This window comes from Seriola dumerili, unplaced genomic scaffold (genome assembly GCF_002260705.1).
Source record: "Seriola dumerili isolate Sdu_G_001 unplaced genomic scaffold, Sdu_1.0 BDQW01000110.1, whole genome shotgun sequence".
In the NCBI taxonomy this organism is placed as follows: domain Eukaryota; kingdom Metazoa; phylum Chordata; class Actinopteri; order Carangiformes; family Carangidae; genus Seriola; species Seriola dumerili.
The window spans coordinates 815,722-836,874 of NW_019174365.1; positions in this window are offsets into that span (position 1 = coordinate 815,722).

Consider the following 21,153-nt stretch of genomic DNA (forward strand, 5'->3'; position numbering starts at 1 on the left):
TGTATTTCTCATTCGCCGGCAAAACTTCTTCGGAACAGTTCAGGACAAAAAAATGACAGTGTACTCCTTAAACCGTACACGACACAGCCATTTCACACAAGATGCAGCCTTGCATAACATTACTGTGGTTTTGCTTTGCTGCCCATCCCAACATGCTCCCTCGTAGTCCACTCAGAGCACTCAGTCACATCCATATTGCATGAGAATATTGCTGGGAACGAGTCACACAAACAAGGATGCATACAATTTTCCACAAAAACACATACAGCGACATGTATATGTAGAGGGCATATACAAGAATGCAAGCACACACACACACACACACACACACACACACACACACACATACACACACACAGCAATACTCATTATAAAGTATAAGTGCATGAGTTCAGGGCTTGGGGCCTGCAGCCCATATAGCACCTCTTTTTCTTCTTGTAGTTTTATTAATTCATCGAGTGAGAGTCGCGCACCACAAGCTCCACAAACCATCATTTACTATGCACTGTGCTAACAGCTGAAGTGTTTCTCAAATAGAGTATAGTTAAATTTCCCCTGCTGTCCTTTACATGACAACAAAGCCAGCAGCGAAGTTATTTTTGATCCGATGAGCAGCGCGAGAGAAGGGAGCTACAGACAGACAGAGTTGGGGAGAGAAATTGCCTAAACACAGCGTGCCTCTGATGTTCATCAGCTAGCAGAGAAGATGGAGGTTAAATGAAGGAGGAGAGAAATATTGCCAGTTGGAGGAGAGGCAAGAGAGAGCGAGTGGTTAACAGAGGATTAAAAAACAGCATGTAGCATATTACACAGTTTCTCAGAGTACATATTTAAATATGAAACTTCTCCACTCTTCTCTGTTTTTCACACTTTAGATTAACCTTCTCTTCGCGTTCGGCTCCGTTTTGCTGATTTTCTCTCCTCTCCCGCCCTGAGGTTGTGGGCCGAGTGCCAGCAGAGAGAGTGTGGGTCCCAGTAGAGAGTGTGTAAACTCGACCCCTAACCCACCCTTGAGAGATCCAGACCATCAAATATGCATATGGCAGCCGGAGCAGCTAGATGGTTTTTTTCCAACTCTGCACAAGGCCCATTCACACTCTCATACATCTGAATGCATTTAGAAGATTAAGTACAGAAATTGTATGCATCGTTCCTCCAATCAATGGCCTCTCTTAAATCTACATAACAAAAGCTGACGCCTGTGTTAGAAGTTTCCAACTCTCACTGCAGACTCACCAGATTGTGACCTCTCCTCTGCTCTTGCCTACTGCCTTTTTTTATCTGGCAATTTTTTTTTCTAGCTTAGCATCAGCGATTTCCTTTATTTCACCAGCGCAAGTTTCAAGCTGAGACAAGGTTGCTCCTGATGAGGTGGGTTCATAGGAAATTTCAGAGCGGCTCTCTCAAAGAACAGGAGTGTGATGGAACGAGAAACTAACTCACATTTGGTGAGTGTGCACTACAGTTCCCGTCTGTTCACCTGGAAAAGTATGAGACAATGGGAGAGAGTCAAACGGGAGAGTAAATCCTAAAATGTCATCCAAAGTCCTCACTTGGGGTGCGACTTCACACTGTTTCAAAAGGGACTGTTATCATTCAGCCAGGATGCATTTGCTGGCAGCTATGGATGCTTTCAAACACTATAAACTATAATCCAATGAGCCATATCTCATCTTAAGGTGGCCTGGCTGCCTCTTGAAGGTATTGCTACATAAGCCTGGACACTATCCCATCATAATGGGCTCCATCAAGCCCTCTGTTGAAGAGAAATCCACCTCAAATTTTGATGGATCTCAAACTGCAGAGTTTATTGTATTCTTTAGTTATTCTTTGCACCAGCACTCTCCAAATAGTTTCCTGAGTTTATAGCTGGAATGTCAAAAGAGCAAAGACTCTGGTCGAGCCTCAGTATAACAGCATACAATGTTGTGGCCACAAGAGATTCAGTGTTTTCAGTCTAGAGACTCTAAACACTGTATAAGCTCTCGCATAACTCCATAAAGGTGAAACTGAAACAGCCAATGTATTCTATGGGAAATTGGGTGCACCAAAAAAAGTAGATTACAACACTTTGAATTTGTTTTGCAAGTATGTACTTTAAAGTGCTGTGCATCAGGGCTTTCATCTCATAACCCTTGAATCAAGCAGGGTAATGGGTACACCGTGTCCCGTAATGTACAGCATGGATTTCAAGTGATGAATATGTAAATCAGAACCTGTTCACTTTTACATAGAAATGTGCACTCTGATTCTGAATATTTTTAAGCTAAACCTATTGCATAGCAGGTTAAATCTCAAAACACAAGAGCAAAACTGTGAGGAATGAATTAAGCAGTGTATCAACTCTAATTTAAGCTACAAACATGATTGTGTCATCATCAAACTATATTAGTTTGTTGGGTTACAGATCACGTTTTAAAATTGCATCATTAATGACTAGCACATCCAGTGTAACTGTGCAGAAGCCAACTGATCCATCCAGCTCATCATTAGATTTGGGAATATTTACTCACCAGCAAACCTAGCCAGCGCCACCTGAGACTTTCTTATGGTCGTTAGTCCTCATCTTAAAAACTTTTTCCCTTGTAAACTTAAAAGTAAAAATGTACTATTTGAAAAAGTATGTAAACTAACCATTCAAACCAAATTATATTATAAGTAAATAACATCATACTTAGTACTAGCTCTAAATGCTTTACAATGCACGACTACTACTACTTCTGTCTGAGGCGAAGGACCCATTGTTTCAAAAATTATAATTCTGATTGGTAAATCTGCCACGGTTATCATTGTAAACTGAATATATGCCACATGATAATGGAAAGCAACATCTTTGGCCATCTTTGGCCTGCAATGCTTACAGTTACGCCCACTTAGCGTTAGCTACACTTACGCCCACTTAGAGTTACGCCCACTTCATATTACGTCATGCCTTTGTTCATCTCTGTCCAGTGTGAGAGGGATTGCAGCACAGCACAGCTATGCTAACAATGCTAGCCATGCTACATAACTGCTGTGCCCACTGATTAAGTTTTAAAAACACACATTTACCAATCGAAGTCTCTTTACACAATCGGTGGTCAAGATGAAGTCTGAGCTGGATATCACTCATGCACAAAGACAAGGAGAGGCAGGGAAAGGTAATATGGACAAAAGAAATAAATAAATATGTCCCTGCAAGATGAATAACAGACATTTTCAGGCCATGTGCGGCTGCCCTGAGACGTGGCCTCATAACAGAGGATCAGATCTCAAAAGTCCCATTGAAATGATGAATTGATGTAACACACTCCTATGTTTCAATGTAAGAGGCTGATACAGCCATGCATGACTGGCCACAGCGACACACACACAAACACAATTAAGTTCAGTGACATACTCATAGTCTCTAATTAGCACTGATACTTTGCTGTGAAGGGCAAAGCTGTCTGCTGGCTTTTGGGCATGACACTCCTCCGATAACCTTCCAGTCATCAGGAGGACGAGTGAGAGGATGAGAGAGATTGCATCACACACACTAACATTACAGCAGCAGACAGAGCACTCAAAATGGCACTGTGTTAATGCTTTATATGACTGCGTATATATGTGTGTGTGTGTGTGTCAGGGTGGGTGTTCACACTTTTATGTCATAGTGTGTGTGAGTCATCGATGTGAGGGGATTCAAATGTGTCGGACAATACAGGGCAAAATGAAAATGGATAGAGATTTACTCTTTACTTATGGGTTTTCTCTCTGTACCAGTCCATCTAGGGAGATGCTGCAGAAACCTGACCAAACCCTGTGATTCCTCTCACCTGGGCTGAACCCTCAGAAAGAGGCAAAAATGGAGAAATGAAGCGATCGATGGCAATTGTGTTTAGAGTGACCACCGTGGTGTAAAGAGAGAATGGCAGGGCATGTAATAGAGACGGAGTGAGGCAGTTAGGGGGCACATGTGCAAGAGAAGGCGCGAGCAGCCGAGTCAGAGAAAATTGACTGTGCGGCAGTGTGACGCTGAAGGATTTTGAATGAGAGAAAAAAAGAGTAAATTGATTTTGGATCAGCTTCTGAGTAGAGATTCGGGTGTAACTATGGGCTCATAGAGTCAGATATTACCATATTTGAAATGATCATCATTTCTGCTTAAGTAATGTGACTAGTATTGGTCAAGAGGGACTCTGTCTTATACAGTGGACTTCACACACACACACACACACACACACACACACAAATCCATCCAGGTGTCAGTGGAGCGTATACAGTAGATGAGCTAAATGCTGTGATGGGCTTGAAGCTCAATGAACCGCAAGCCCTCCACTCTCTCTGTCCCATGTCGGAACAGATGGCAACACTACCGAACCTAACACTCATCCATCATTCACCATTCATTTAGCCAGGCAGTACACGAGTGTCTCTCTGTGTGTGTACTTGTGTGTGTTTATCCACAGTGTACTTTTAGGTGAAGTGATGCTGAGGAGATTGACTGTCAAACAGGTCTACACACGCTGAAGCTCAGCTGCAAGATTTTCGGGTCAGCTGTGTTTTCTGTTTGAAACGCTCCCACAAACACTGAACTACATCTTAAAAAATATGCATGCGTCTAAAAGGTTGCAGCACATCTGCTTGACAGAAAAAGGAGAATATCCAATACGTTCAGCAAAATGTAAAAGAACACGTATTGGTACAACATATCATGGGATGATGGATGCCATGTGTCAACTGAGATTGCTCTGAACACTGAGGATACTGAACGCAGCACAGTGTTGGTGATGCCTGTCAAAACTCCTCCAGTTTCCTCTCTGCTCTCTCTTCCCTTCTGAAGCACTGGAGGAGGGGAAGTGCAGATGTGTAGTTAGTGTTTCAACTCATCATCTCTCTCCTTCCTTGTAGTGATTTCTGTGTGTATGGAGTGCCCCGGGCAAAAACGCTGAAACCATCTGCTCTGCTTAGTCTGCCTCTGTTCGGCTTTTGCTTATGGTTTCTGGAGCTCTCTTTGGTCTCTTCCCCTCTCTTCACCTTCCCCTTCATAAGGCTGTGCAGTTTCCCCCCTCTCGCTCCACTGATTGCTAATTGTGCTTTGTTTAGCTTTAGCTAGGCCAGGGTAACTTAACCCTGAGTTCAAAGCACACTCATGAATTTTTATTTTTCTTGATGCAAATTTAGGATGTCTTAACATTGCCTGCAATTAAAGTTTTTAAGTTCAGTGTTATTTTGTTACTTCATTTAACAAATAGCTGGAGATTTAGAGCACAACTCTTGGTGTTGGTCACGGAGTTGTAAAGATTTTCCACAGGCTGCATTTCAGATATGTTAGACGCGTATTGTTTTAACCTTTATCATCTATCTCAAACCTCGCAAAGTATTAATTGTTTTTGCAACCATCTGGATACAGTAAGTAAGCTAAATAAATGCCTGTCTTCTGAGAAGACAGCAAACAGTGTATCCTCATTTATTGTTTAAAACTCAGTGTGAAAGATAGATGTTACAAGTTTCTTATGTCACATACAATCTGTCAATCTAAAGAGAACAGCTGGGTAAATATTCATGCTAGCAGGCCTGTGCAACAGAGGACTTTATAATTTCACACCTGTCATTGTTTCAAACCTTTTGCAAACAGCATAACTGTCTAACAACTTGCTGTTACCCTTTCAGACCGAAAGCCCCGATTTCCACTGGAGGTGTGTGATGTACTGACCATGCTGACAGAGAAAACTGGTTCATTCCTAGTGGTGTCCAGGTTCCTGAGCCCTCTGTAGTGTGACATACAACTCACTGCTAACTGACCTTCCAGTTGTAGATTTACCACCCCAAATTCTTTGTAACTTTTGAAACAATAGGTACCTGATTTTAGACAGAGTTGGACAAAAGCAGGCCTCTCATTTTCTAGCCAGCAGCCACCAGTCTCGTGGCTGAAATGACAACTGATGGGCAGATTTTATAAGCTGTGGCTGGCTGGCTAGTTAAGCTTGGGTTGGTGAAACAGTTTTTATGGATGATCTTTTAAACATTTCATGCTAAAATACTGAAACAAAATGTCAACATATATCAATAATGAACCATGCAGAAGAAGTATAAAAAATGAAACAGCATTGTTCTTGTATTTCACTCACAGTTATGTCCTTGTACTGTAAATTAGATAAGGTGAAGTTAGATTTGCTTTATTGTTCAAATTATGAATCAGTGTGTCAATTTAAATACTACAAAGGAGCTTTTAGGGTGAGAACTGACTAATATAGTTGGTTAATGTTACACCATGTTGGGTTTGCTGGAGTGTAAACTTCCCAAATTCAGTTAAGAGTAGAGAACTGCTATTGTTAGCCTACACTTTGATTTTATACTATCCAGGACCACCTTCCACATGGTGGGAAAAACTCTACCTACAAATTGAAAGCTAATGAAATGCTCCTTGGCCAAGTAGGTTGAAAGCTAATTGTTCAAGGATGCTAACATGTGCAGCCTATGTTGGAGCAGATAAGCATCTTTTCTTAAAATGTTGGTCTTGTGCTTTGAGTTGAGAAAGGCTAAAAAAAAGTCACTATCCTCCACATTTGTTAAATGCTGTGTATCACTCTTACATTATGCTCTTAATGTGCTTAACCGCTTCAACATGTGGGGAAAACCAAAGCTTGACAATGGCTGTTCGGGGGAAGGATTTAATGCTTCCTACATCTACTCTGATAGTAACGTGCTGTGGGGTGACTACACCTAGCCTCTTACGGTAACAGGAGAGCACAAACTGCTGATGGCATTAAAAGTGAAAATGAATCTGATAGAAAAGCTCAGGATGAGAAGAGAGAACATGCTGGGAGTTGGGACAATCCCTCAGACTGTAAAGACAGCTTTAAAAGTCTGGAAACACTCTCCGTTGTGCCCTCTGCCTTGCATCTCTCACTTTGGTAACTTCTTCATTTTATCTGTCATTCAGCTACATTTACTTTGTATCTCTTGTAGTTGAAAACCAGCAGGGTGCACCGTTTGATTCATTGCAACTGGGGAACTGCTCTCCAGTAAACTTAGCTCTATTGCTTCTTTCTAAACGTCAAGTCAAACGACTCCTCGTCCATCCCCTTCAAACAGTCTATTTATTAGCTAATTAAAATAAATGGCCACTTAGCCAAATCGATTCGAAGAAGACTGCTGCACCACCACCAAAGTACAGCCCCTCTCCTCATGGATCAAGGGGTGGTGAAGCAGTGAGGCTGACAGAGGGCTGACTGCACCCAGAGTGAGTGAGCCCTTCCTGGGTGAACATACATAGATCTCCTCCCTTTTATTCCTGGAAACCTGGAGTGTTTTTGTTTTTTTGTTTTAAATCTGAGATCTAAGATGATTGTGAATGTGACACACGCTCACAGAGACAAGTGGTAATATGCATTCATAAAAAAAAATTACATACAGGACTATGAACAGTATCACAGGCTTTTGTCAACAAACACCCAATGAATTATTCTGTTTAAATTATGCTTTTATTATGCTGTTGGAAGCATTTGCATGACCAGGGAGCGGAAATCTGTGTGTATGTATGTGTGTGTGTGTGTTCAAATTTGAAGTGAATCAATGCAGCAATACAAACCATTCAATTCAGTGCATAATAGTCCAGTCCTAAATTTTTAAATGCAGACACAGAACGAAAGGGTGTGTCTGGGTATTAACTGTGTGCATTAAAGGAAAATTAAATTAGAAAACCACACAGTGGAGGCAGGATAGATTTCTTTGTAGTTCAATCACTTCAGAGGAAAAGTGTTTGAAACCGCATAATACATTCATTCCATATTTTGTCTGCTACCGGCAAAGTAAAGTTCATTCCCCACATCTAGTGTCACAGTAATGATGTTTCACTTCAGCATTCACAGGGATGAGGAAGTCACGTAATGTCATGTTAAATGAATTGGGAATTGGATTAATTTTCTCGCCTACATTTGTATGTGTTAATGGTAACCAGGTTGCTAACGTAATGAAAATAATAATCTTTATAGAAACTACAGCTTTCTAATCCAAATGCCGTTAACTGGTCTCGGGCTGTACAACATTTACTTCTGGGCCACAAGGGAAAAAAAATACAATGCATCAAAAAAAAAAGAAGAAGCTAAATAATAATTTTATAACCATATCAGCAATTTCTGCAGTGATTACCTTGAACTTTGGATCATAACACCCACAACATGAGGCTGATTTTGAACTAAAGCACATCATGAGTACATGAGGAAATCAGTCCTCTCACATTACTTACTATTACTGTTAATACAAATAATGAGCTGAGTGAAAAATAGAAACAGAATTTGAGTTTGAAAGAGCTTGAGAGGTAGCGGAGAACTACAGATGTAACATATATTGCTGTATATAATACATTATCCATATATTGAACAGCTTTGTCAATACAGAAATGGTCCACAGTTGGACAACCTCTACCCACTTAATTTTTTTTTCTAAAATCACTCAATATTATCAATATGGAATCATATATGTACATTTATGAGAAGCAAAAGGAAAACCAGATGTTTAGCTGCCTCCAAGTCTGCCTGCATTTTCAACTGTTTGAGTTTGAGTTCAAGTTGGGTGTCCAACTTGACAACTTCAAGGGAAGTACATGTGATGGACACGACTGTGACATCAGTCTGTTTGACACCCTCCCCGTCCAGTCGCATTAACACGGCAGGTGGGAAGGGACTCGGTGGGTCTCAGCGGTCTCTTTCTGTCTCTCACTGTCTCTCTCTATCGGTCGCACCTTTTTTGTTACTTCCTCTTACTGTCTCTCTTTTTTCCCCCTTAACAGGCATACACAAAAAGTATAAAGTCAGAAGAGAGATAAACTCTAGGTCTGGCGGATCTAGAACAGACGGATGATGATGACTAAGAGCCTTCTTCTGTACCACCCAGGTTTAGCGGTGGATCTTTTGTCGATCCATTGTGATCCGCCGGTGGGATGAGCAGCTATTATCACTGAGAACTGGCTTAACTAGCTGATCACGGCTCCATGATTTCAGACGACGGCCGGTTTTATTGGATTGAGTTTCCCTGTCTTCTAGCCTCTTTTAATTTCTGTATTCTAAGAGAAGTGGAAAGATATATTGTATGGATATATTAATATTAATCACTGTGGCTTGTCAGACAGCAGTGAGTATCTGTGTGTTGAAATGAAGGATGGTTATAATAAAGTATTTTAAGATATGTAAAGACCATCACAGATAGTTAGTTTTTGCACACATAATGCAATGCAATTCTTCCTTCATAATCTGGAGCAAAACATAGAAAAGGTCACATACAGTATTAAAGGCCTTGTTTTAAAGGCTCTGTAAATGGCAACAGAGTCAAAGACAGCAGGCTGATGCAATTGATTCAGACTAGTTTTGTTTTCTCTGTTGCTATACTCCACATCTCTGTCCAGATAGAGTGCAATCTGTTTTCCCAACTGAGCAAACAGGCCGAACCAGCACACACATGTACACGTGCATACTAATAAAACACACAATTTCGCACACACATGCACACAAACAAATTAAAAAGGGGCATAGACACACATATGCATGCATAATCACATAATGCACGTACTACATGAACAAGGCATAGAGCACTGGAACCACTCTCACACAGTCCGAGCTGTAGCAGGGGAGCCATATCGGGCAGAGATTGTAATAAAACTTTCCCTTAGTCAATGGCGTCTGTGAGAGAGTGTGTGAGTGTGTACTATTTGCTGCTCTCAGCGGTGTGGGAGGCCTGATTTGTAGCAGTAATATCGACAAGCAAGTCCGTGGAATGAGGTCTTTCCTTCAGGGAGCCCTGCTAGCCTTTGGTGCCTGTGCAGACACGCAAACACACGCAAACGCATATACACAAAAGCTCAGGTTTGTATTAGCGAAGTGAGGACATTTCCACTGACGGCATCCAGTCTCTAACACTAACCATGATGCCACTCTCCACTATGTGCCTATAACTTTACCTCAAAGAACACATCAGCATCCTAAATGATGAAATCACTGCAGCCCTCACTCACAGGGGTGATGTAGAGCTGCACAAATGATCTTCACGTCGTTGACCAATAGCAAGGAGGCTTGCTAGTGCTGACCTTTCAGGTAACAGAGAACCAGAGAGTTCAACGTGAGGGAAGCTATTGTAGTTTATTAGGTGTGTTCCGCAATTCACTTTCATAAACGCCCCAGTATGAAGAAAATAGAAAGAAGCTACATGGATCTACAGTGCCTGACTAGCACTAGCCTTTTATCAGCTGTGCAGCCTATTAGCAGTTAGCTCAACAGCTACAGTAGTTCACCCGCTAGTCCTGAGAGTTGTCACTATGTCACTAAGCTTCAGGAACATTTAGTGAAGATAAAGTGACCGGGCTTTATCCTTATTCTAAAGTCCTAAACTGAGTGACCATTTTGTTGTCAAGACCTCCACATGCAACACAAGGACAGCTCCATACACCGTTAAACACCGTTCTCACTTAGGCTTGCAACACTGAATGGAACACTACACAAAAGAAACTGACACATCTTTGGCGCTAACACTTTGTAAATCAGAGAGAGCTCAGAGGGCGATGCTCTCTCTCTCTTTCTCTCTGCAATTGTCCACACTTCTCTCACACCCTGTTCCTCTACTGACACATTGGCCAATTAAACTTCTAAACTCTGACACGCAGACTGCCTGCTTTTTGGAGTATCTGGGCTACTCTTCAGTGTGTGTGCGAGCATGTGTGTGTGCGTTTATAGGACATACCGTCCTGGCATTTCTGTCAGGCAACGGACGGATTCCTGTTTGACTCTGAAACTGCAGAACTTTTAAAAGGTATGAGACAGCAAAAAAAAAAAAAAAAAAACCCAAAAAACAGCACACTTCCCTTCCCCTCCCTCCATCCATCCCTTTGCAGTATGGCATAACAGAGACCTAAAAGAGGGCTTTTCATATCCTCCGTCTTTGTCTTCAATCGTCTCTGGAGTCGCTTTAAAACATATTGAGCTGTTTGTTGTCCTCATATCAAGTCTTATCCATGAAGCTTAGCCAATCGACAGTCAGAAAATAAAACAATTCTTGTGATGCCAAATGGCTCATCCTCAACCACAATTAGGCTGGGGAAGGGAAGGAAAAGTCACCTTCAACTAAGCAGGGGAGAGCATGTACAATTTCCAACTTAGGTCGGCAGCAAAATTCACGAGAGAGAAGATTTTTTGGACATATGGACGACAAATCCTCAGTGTTTTCTCCTCAACATATGGGATGAAACCTAACATCAAAACCAAACTCTTTTTCTAAACGATAACAAGAAAATGTTTTGTCACTGGCAGCATTTTGTCTTTTTTTTTTTTTTTTGTTTAATTCCCCTTACATGCAATGACAGTCATTCCCCAGGAGCCACACACTCAATCATGATTTCAATCACTCTTTTTTTTTTTGCACTACAAAGTGACGGCGAACAAAGTATTTCAAACATAATCATATGATTTCCAGGTGGCCAGCTAAGGCTGATTGACAAGCCTATTCATTTTCTTCCCAGATTAAAAAGAATCTAAAGGAGATGAAAAGGCCAGAAGATCTCTGAGTGTTTCAAAAGCCCGGAGACCGTCAAAGATTCAGTTCACTTGTGACAAATCAAGTTCAGCGCGGAGCCACAAAGATCATAGTAAAGGCGGTAAATGATTGTCACACGCTGGCGGAGCGTTTCTGCGGGTTATCGGAAACACGGCGAACACCTGCAGCAGGTGTAAGTGTCTGTGCGAGCGTGTCTCGCCGCTGTGCCGATTTTAAATATGCACGTGCGTGTGAGTGACCGGTTGAGCGAATACATCCACGCAGGATTATGAAAGCACTGGATTATTTCCTCCGCGCCTTGAAGAAGCTCCTTTAAATCCTCAAATGCACAGTCAAGGAGAGGTTGGCAGCTTGGAAATATTCTTTTGAGTCATTCCGAGCAGTAATACAGTTACAACAAAAGTGACCTCCAGTTTTTTTTAGTTTTTTTTTTTAGCTTTGCCAAATAAATCAGCCGGTAAAAATTCACAGATCTGCTGTGTGTATTTGTCCATATTTGTTTTGGGTGACATAACATTTTTTGTTGAATTAAGTGCTGCTGTCCTCTTGTTTGTGTGTGTGAGTTTGTGCGTGCACACTGAAGCATTGAAGAAATATGTGTGTGTGTGTGTGTGTGTGTGTGGCACCAACTGTGTAGGCCCTAACACCCAGCAGTAAACAGTCAAATAAAAAACATTTTTAAAAAATGAGTGAGTCTTGCAGCCTGTTAGACTGTTGATAATGGAATACCTTCCCTTTTTAAAAATAAGGAAAACATCAAGCCTCACCATCTCTCTCTCTTCTTTGTCTCTCAGTGTCTCCTTCTCACTTTCTGCCTTGGCATCTGTCACTTAACTGAGAATGCCAATGGCAAAGACGAGGGAGCAAAAAGATGAAGGGAGGGATGAAGAGTGCAGAAAGATGTGAGGGGAGAGGGAAAAGGGAAGAGTACTTGAGAAAAGAGGTGACGGGTTCTTTTCAGGGCCCGTCCAAGAAACTACAAAAAGATGGCGGGATAAATGGATGGAAAACAATAAAACAACAAGCCGATAAAATAATAAATACCTATATGAAGATATATATAAGGGGTTGGAAGATGTGAAGCATGATGTGTGTGCGTTTGCGTTTGTGTGTGTGGGATTTGGCAAGCTCATGCTTTTGGCCTTCGCTGGGGAGCTGATAAATCCACAGCCGTTTGACTCCTGCCAGACGCCGCCCTTTTTAAAAATACATACATACACACACATACATACACACACATACACACACACACACTCTCTACGCACACTACATCTCCATCTGTTTGACTTGCGCCAGTTGCCCCCTTTCAATTACCCAGCATGCCTTTCTCCCTCAGAGAAATGAGCCTATTCAATAGTGCTGTGAAAGTAAGACAGATGGACAAACATAAAAATACAGATAAATACTTTCAGCAAGAGACGACAGGTGCTAAAATTATCCTCTTAGTCACGTGAGTTTTCCACTCCATTGAACTAGTATGTAACTTATGATAAACTGCAACCTGTTTGATGGAGGTTACCTCATTAGGAGCATAGTTAGCGCAGGAAAATGGTGGTTTAGGCTGTGCTGTCAGTAAAAAGAACATCCACAAACAGATATTCCCTGAATGAACTAAAATATAAATTTAGTTTTTATACATTTTTTTAATGGTTGTGCCAGACAGGAGCATTTGGCTTTTCTGTATTTGTATGTACTATCCTGTACTTGACAGTTTTTGGTACTTGGTTCTACAGACAAATTTCAGTCCCCGCCAAAAAAAAGTATTCAGGTTTCTTACACCGCCCTCGTCAACAACTCTACACCGTAAAAAATTGCTTTTATCTAACCTACCTCCCCTGGGAGGCCAAAGGTCAAGGCAGGACTTTAGCATTACTTGCTTGCTTATACTTAACCACCATGACACCAAAGCTTGTTACAAGTATACATTTCAAAGCCATTGCACCTATGTATGTTCACATTTGTCCATCATAACAACATGCTCTCATTGCGCGTCATCTTGCTTGACAGTATGTTCAATTTATGTAATTATAGCTTTGAATAGGTTGTACCAATTTGTTGCCTGAGGCTTGATGTATCTCTCTCTCTCTCTCTCTGTCGGCTGGTAGCAGCATGTATCCACTGCACCCCCGGCCCCATTATACATATGCTATTAGGAGGAATAATGAAAAGCTATCTGCAAGATCAGCTCTCTGGTAACAGGCGAAGGCTGTGTTGTCAATCAAATGGGAACGTTGTCACTCGTGGAGCTCTGGACAGGGATGAATAAATGCAAGAGGTGGGGGAGGGCGAAGAAGTGAGGCCTGACGTACAGGTGACGTAATGGCGAAAGGGAGATGTGAGGCTGACGGACCCGACTCAAATTCCTTCAGTATCACATATCAATTCATACCCACCTAACAAGTGGAGAGAGTTAAATGCTGTGGGCTAGGTTTCTGTGACAGTTATCTCAGCCCTCAGGTGAGTCATGGTCACTACATCGCATTAGGCAGCGCTGCTGAGAACAGCATAAATTCAAAACTCAACGCCCAGTGTGGCCTACACCGTAAACCTCCATAAATCCTTTTTGGTCATTAAGATATTCCTCGGAGTAAATGGGCTAAAACGGCACAGCTCCTTAGTTGTTTCTTGTGGAGTTTGGGACTGTTGATTAACATGCGGTCGGTTTCCATTCTGCTGACTCCTTCGGGGACCAGCTCCTCTCCCCACCTCGTTTAAATAGGAGGAGGGCAGATAAAGGGCTCCACTTGGCCAAACAGTGCCGAAGAGTGTGAGATGGGCTAATGAGAGCTGCGTGGCCCAGGCCTCCAGAGTGGTGTGTGTGTGTGTGTGTGTGTGTGTGTGTGTGTTAAAGAGAGAATGTCTTTTTATTTTGGCTAGGTTTACAGCTAAGCCTGTACAATTAATAGAGCAACAACAGTGAGAAACCGCTACTTTGAAAACAAATCACACGCACAGATGTTTAAAAAAAAAACAAAAAAAAAACAGAGGAACAAAGGAGCGTTGTATGTTGGCTGAACATGAAGCTAAACAAGTTACAGGAGCACACCCACACCCAGAAACAAATTGGCATGATGTAATGCACAAAAGAAGAAGAAGAAGAAGAAGAAGAAGAAAAAAACACAACATGGTTTGCTCGCTTCCAAAATCTAACATCATTCCAGCCTCCCACCCTCCCGCTCCTGTCTCTGCTCAGCTGCTGTAAGTAGGGCACATCAATTTTTCACAGTGCCTCTGTCTCTCACTCAGTCTATGGCTGTGACCACAGCACCTGTCTGGGCCACATGTGTTATACCCCTCTCTTTAAGTTCCAGACAGACAGTATCCCACCCGTCCCCTTCAAAGAAATCATCGTATCTGCTCCTCCGCGGTCCCTTCTGTATGCTTCTCCATCCATCTTCCTCACTCTCTCTCTGCAATTCCTGCTCCCTCAGCTGTGAATCTCTCACAGTAACATGCCGTCCATCCTCTAATGTATGCAATATGTAATAATCACAGAGGCAGAGAAACACACACATGCAGGCAGACACACGTACCATGCAGGGGTGGCTCCATAATGACATGGAGATTAAATGGCAAAGAGAAAGCATGGTCTTACAGATACTGCACTTTACAAGAATTCATCCCTACACACACACACACACACACACACACACACACACACACACACACACACACACACGCAAACAGGCTTCTCTTGATTTGTATACATCTCACTATTTCAGATACATACTGAATCTATAGAGCAACCCTGGCATCAAAAATCCATGGAGCTAATTTGCTGCCCCAGGTCTTGCAGCTTTGAAAATATTCCTTTTGAATTATGCATTCGCTTTTCTGTATCAGTATGCGTTGTGCTCTGCATATACCAAAAATGGAGCCACAATCAAATATATCAAGTGGAAAACAAACTCGTGCATTTTTGAAAAAACGTCGGGGAACTGACTTGTTAGATGGATCAATTGTTTCCACCATTTTTATGTCAAATACTGTATCAGAAACGCTCCAGGAAACTGTGTCTTCTGCCACACACTCGATAATAAATATGGAAAGTGATACCCTGGGTAACTTTTTAGCTAGTCCCTAAGGAGAATGACTTTATCACTATAGAATTCATGGCTTCAATAAGACCGAGTAAACATCAAATAAAGTTATTTGTAAGTAGCTAACGCGAATGTTACCGGTGTAAATACATGTTTTGAAGGCTGAGGATTTTAGGCAACATTGTACATGGCAGTATGATATTTCCCTTCAATATGGGAGTGTCAGGCTTGACACAGGGAAGATTTTTTCCAACTCGAAGTTGTTAGATGAAACCACACCTACTTCTGTGGTTACGAAAGCCTTGACAGAACGACCGAAACCCCATCCATAACCGTAACCAATAGGGAAGTGGGAATGTTTTAATCCAAACTGGGTTGGAAAAAAAAAATTACAAGCCACTGGGCCACATAGCAAGCTAGCCGGAGAGGTGCAGGTCACACACACTGATGCACACACATCCCAGGGGCACAGTAGAGCTGAGAGACAAAGATTTACTTGGAGAGAGCCTTTTTTGTTCTTCCAAAATTCACTCATAATATGAGAAGGATCTTTAGTTCATCTACCTGTACCTCTGACTATTGTATCAATTTTCCATTATCCACTGTTCCACCGTTAATCACACCCATGTGGTGACATACAAAGTGGAAATAATGAGAAAATAAATGAAATTAATAAAAGAGCCCCATCATTAGGAGGACACAGGTCAAGTCTCTGATTTCATTACTTCTAGGACTTTAGTCTTTAATGTACTTTCTGATGCTGCTTGCGAGAAATGTCAGGTCAATTGGTGTCACGGTTAAAGTTCACAGTTCCGCGGCTGATATAACTTCTCCATGACAGAAATATGGGCCAGGTGTGATGGGCCCGGGCCTTTACTGGAGGCCTCCACTGTGAAAATGCTAAATTATTCACCACAAAAGGGCAGTTTTGAAAAGCCTTAACCACCCGAGCTAACCTATCCAATATTGTACAGGGGGCCGTTCGCTGCCTGTGCTGAATAATATACTTTCATTTCAGCCTACTTCTTAGGTAATATGTCTCTAATACCAGAAGAGCCCATCTGGGATCTTCTGCATGTTAATATTTGGGTCTGAGTGGAGCAATAAGGGGAAGATTGAGAGGGAGGTCACTGCAGATCAGAAAAAGCGTGAAAGAAATGAGCTTTCCTCAAATCATATAGATGAGACAATAAGATGAGATAGTTGTACTTATTTGTCATTTGACACTAATCTTTTCTATTAAAGCTCCAAAATTAGATAATTGGACATTTCCAGCATGAACTTAACTTGAACTAAGAGGGAGCAAAAACATTAGTCAGAGTTGATGACGCTGAGATATGTGCAAGGACTTGTAACATCAAGAGAAGGGAAAAAATTGCAACGAAACGCCTGTATGTGTGTTTGTTGGGGGGATATCACGTCGCCAGCAGCAATCTGCAGAAATGACAGCCATAAAATAGCTGTAGCTGGTTAAATAAAGAGGTCTGGAGATGGTTATGTGGTGTCTTTGGAGAGATAATCCATTTGTCAACCAAGCTGTGGGCTGAGGACAGGACCCAGTACACAGAGACAGACGGAGAAGAGGAGGAAGGGATAACACTCGGTGGCGGAGGCGCAAACAGAGAGGAGGGGTAGGAAATAAGAAATAGAAGAGGCAAGGGGAAGACAAACAGCGAGAAAAGACTGGAAGGAGACGATCGAGCGATTAGACAGATGGATGGTGTAAACACAGGAGAGAGGGGAAGAGAAAAAAGGAGGATGAAAAAAAAAAGTGAGTACAGAGAGACAGTGGCGAAAGATGAAACCGGGGAGCAGAGAGCGTGCGGGAAGGAATCGAGAAGCGAAGACTAGCTGGGGCTTTGAGATACTGTATAAAGCAATAAAACAAGCAGGCATGACAAGAGAGCCAGGGGGAGCGAAGGGTGCAAAAGAGCGAATGAAATGAAGGACAAAGAAAGATGAAGACAGAGCAGGATCATAAAGACGCTGGTTTGCATCTGCGTATGTGTACGAAATAAAAAGTACGAAGAGAAGAAAGAGCAGAAGGGGAAGAGAAGATGAGAGAAAAAGGAAAAAAGGAGAGAGAGCGGGAAGATAGAGAGAGGGCAGTGGAGCGGCAGAAATCAATTCCCTTTGGGGGTCACAAGATCGGGGCAGTGGAGTGCAAATGCTACATTATAAACACTCAGTAGGCTATGGCTGCAACACAAGCCATCAATTTGCCCTGGATGTGCAGTGAAAAATATCCTCATCGCTTCCCTTCTGAGCGTTTCCCACATGAATGGAGTCGCTGTTGACTCACACTGCATGTACATGCAGCAGAGTCCAAGTCTCATAAGGTCAGCATCCAGAGTATTTCACACTGCCCCTCGGTACGCAGAACCCCGCCCCCCCCCCCCCCCCCGCTCCAGCAAGCAGAGCTGGTGCTGTGTCACAAAAAGTTCTTCCATCTCAGCAACACGGCCGTGTTTGGATGACATGTTCGCTTCGTGTGTGATGGAAGGTCACGAAGGGGAAAATTCATGTCATTGGTTCTATGATTGCAGAGTTAATGCTCCGGTATGCTTGTGAGGAATAGTTTGTACGAAATGTTATCTGACGACGTTTAAAGGCAAAGGTGTTTGTGCCTGTTTTGAATGGCCTAAAATCATGGAAGTGATGACTCATACATATGGGGGTGGGGGGTGGGGGGGTGTAATGGGGCTCATTTCTGAACAGGCATTCATTTTTACACGTAAAAAGTGACGGAAGTTTTTACTTGATGAACGGAAAAAGATAGAAAAGTTCAAGTTGCAGCTACTTGAACTCTGAAATCTGGAAGGAAGGAGGGTTTCAGATGCTGTTCAACAATCTGACAAACATTTTGTTTTAATCATACTGACAACTTTAGTTGTGTGCAGGTAGAGATACAGTTCATATTCAATCTTGCACTATAGCCATTCATTTACCAATCAGGTGATCCACAGTGTGAACATAAACTAATCAACCTGATCCTCGCGGGACGGACAGCCAATGCGCTCATGAAGCAACCCTGAATATTTAGTTTGCATGTTACTTTTGTGATGGACAAAAAAACTAGTGCCTAAATTGTTAGATTAAGCGTTAAGATTTAAGCAGTAAGTACAAAGCAGATCTTGTGTCCACTGAAGAAAATGGTTCTCATTGTGCATGGATATGTTGTGCTCTTTTGTACTTAATGGGCTTAGATAGGACTTGAGAGGATTGCAAGCAATAATACTTCTGAGTTCTGGGGTTTAATTTCATTGATATCACCTTGGTGGCCAGAGCCCAAGCCCTGATCCGTTGCTGCTATGAATCAAACCTCTGCTGTCTCTCTCTCTCTCTCTCTCTCTCTCCCTCTTTCCCTCTGTCTTGTCTTGTTCAAGTATCACCAACGTGCGTAAGTTTGCTTTTTCCTTTGGATTCTGTGGTCAAAGGTATCAATGAATAACCTACAGCTTTTTTTTCCCCACTGCATACTTAGACTCTTTCACTCACAGAGACATACATAAACGTGTGCACACACTAGCTTACACACAAACACACACACACACACACACCCCCGTGCACAAACCCATAAACATGCCTTGCCAGAGGCGTCTTCATTATTAAAATTCCCACAACCGGTGTAGAAGAATGGATGCCTCTCCACAATTATCCCATGCAATTACTGACACACTTGGTCACATAATAGCTGGTTTTCATTCATTCAGCTGGGTTGTTTCCCTTAAGTCTGTCTGTTCTTTCTTGCCATTATTTTTCATACTCCCTGCCCTCAGACTGGCTGCCTCAAAGCCACTCTAATTGCATTGGGGATCGGCCTTTAAAGGGTTGCTATGGTGACCGGTAGAGCCTTCACCGCGCCACAAGCATTGCTGGCTTTCCTTACTTTAGCTAAAGCTTGATCGCTCGCTATCTCTCTCTCTTTTCCTCTTTCATGTGTCACTGTACTTCCTACCTCGTCTATACTTTTCCACTTCACTCTATTCACCCCTTAATTATTCCCCACTTTTCCATGCAGCTTGATGAAAGCGGGGGGGGGGGGCGTCTCCCAGAGGATGAGTGATCTGCAGATGTGGGAGGAGAATGACTCGCCAATAAACACTCTACATGTATGGATGCATGCGCAATCCACACACACCCCAGACCCAACCCCCCAAACACAGACACACACACAGACACACACACACACACACACACACACACACACACACACACACAAACAAACACACACACACTGAAAGCTATCCTGCTGTGTTGACCAGGGGTGTAGTGGCAGGGACTGCTGCCAGAGTGTTGTGTTAGCGTCATCACAGCTGGCCAGCAGTAAATACATGCTGCCTGACAGCTTTCACAATGAGAAGGAAATGTTGTCAGTCAAAGAGAAATACCGTGCCTGAAACTTTCCCACACTTCAACTTCAATCACTGAGGTGTAGCTGAACACATAGTCCTCAGGAAGGGAGCAGTAAATTAAAAGGCAGGTAAATAAGAACCTCATACTACAAGCAAGTTCTACTGATTCTTTATTTTGGCATGTTTGGTGTTAGTCATTCACTGTTGTTGTAGTTCTGGCACAGGCGTAGTGCCATGTCTTCTCATGTCATGAATTTATCACCGTTTAAGTTTTTGTAAATAGCTACTAAGTGTTATTTTCTTTTCAGCCTCATTGCCAAAACGTCCCCATGGGACAGTTTGACATGAGACAGTTTGTGAGATGGCGCTGAATGTTCCAAAATATTCAGTGTCTCTCTTTTTATCGTATATCAGCAATATCTGCTCGTAGCAAAACAGTACGGTCATGATTAGGGAGACACAGTGGTTGTGGTACATCTATATGTCAATGTATGGTTAAGGGGAGGCAAAACAGCTGGCGTAAAGTTGTGAAAGGTCATGGTTACAGTTAAAAAACAACAGCAACAACAACAGCAACAACAACAACAACACAACACTCACTCTTAAGGCGGTGGTATGCTAAAATAAACTGGTTTATAGATGTTGACTGACCACAGGAAGGTAAAGCCTAAGTCATGAAAGTAGTTGTGGATGGATGGATGGATGGATGGATAGATAGTTATGAAAGAGGATAGAGGAAAGAAACTTTTTGGGTAGTTCAGTTGTCCAAATGGCTGCGGATTAAGTGGCTTTTATCTGTGCCACCTGCTGTTTAAACTGTAAACAAGTCCAAGTGTGCGTGAGCGTTTGTGTGAGTCTGTGTGTGTTGTGTTTGTGTGTGTGTGTGTGTGTTGTGTTTGTGTGTTGGAGACACTGATCCGCAGTTCAGCTGGGTGCTGATACAGAGCCAGCACCAGGGTAAGTTAGATTTGCCAGTTTATAATACACATACACACACACACACACACACACAGTGTTCCTTGCACAGAGCACACACACACACACGCACACAAAAGTTTGCACACATAAATGAGCAATAAAGCGAAAAAAGCCCAGTAGCCTCTTCAGCTCTATTGAGCAGTGTAACCTGAGCATGAAGAAGACATTACTGCACAGTGTCTGTTTTTCTTTCCCTTCATCTCCTTCAGTCCCGTGGGGCATGGACTTTTATATGTGTGTGTGTGTGTGTGTGGCACGCATGTATTTCCGCAACC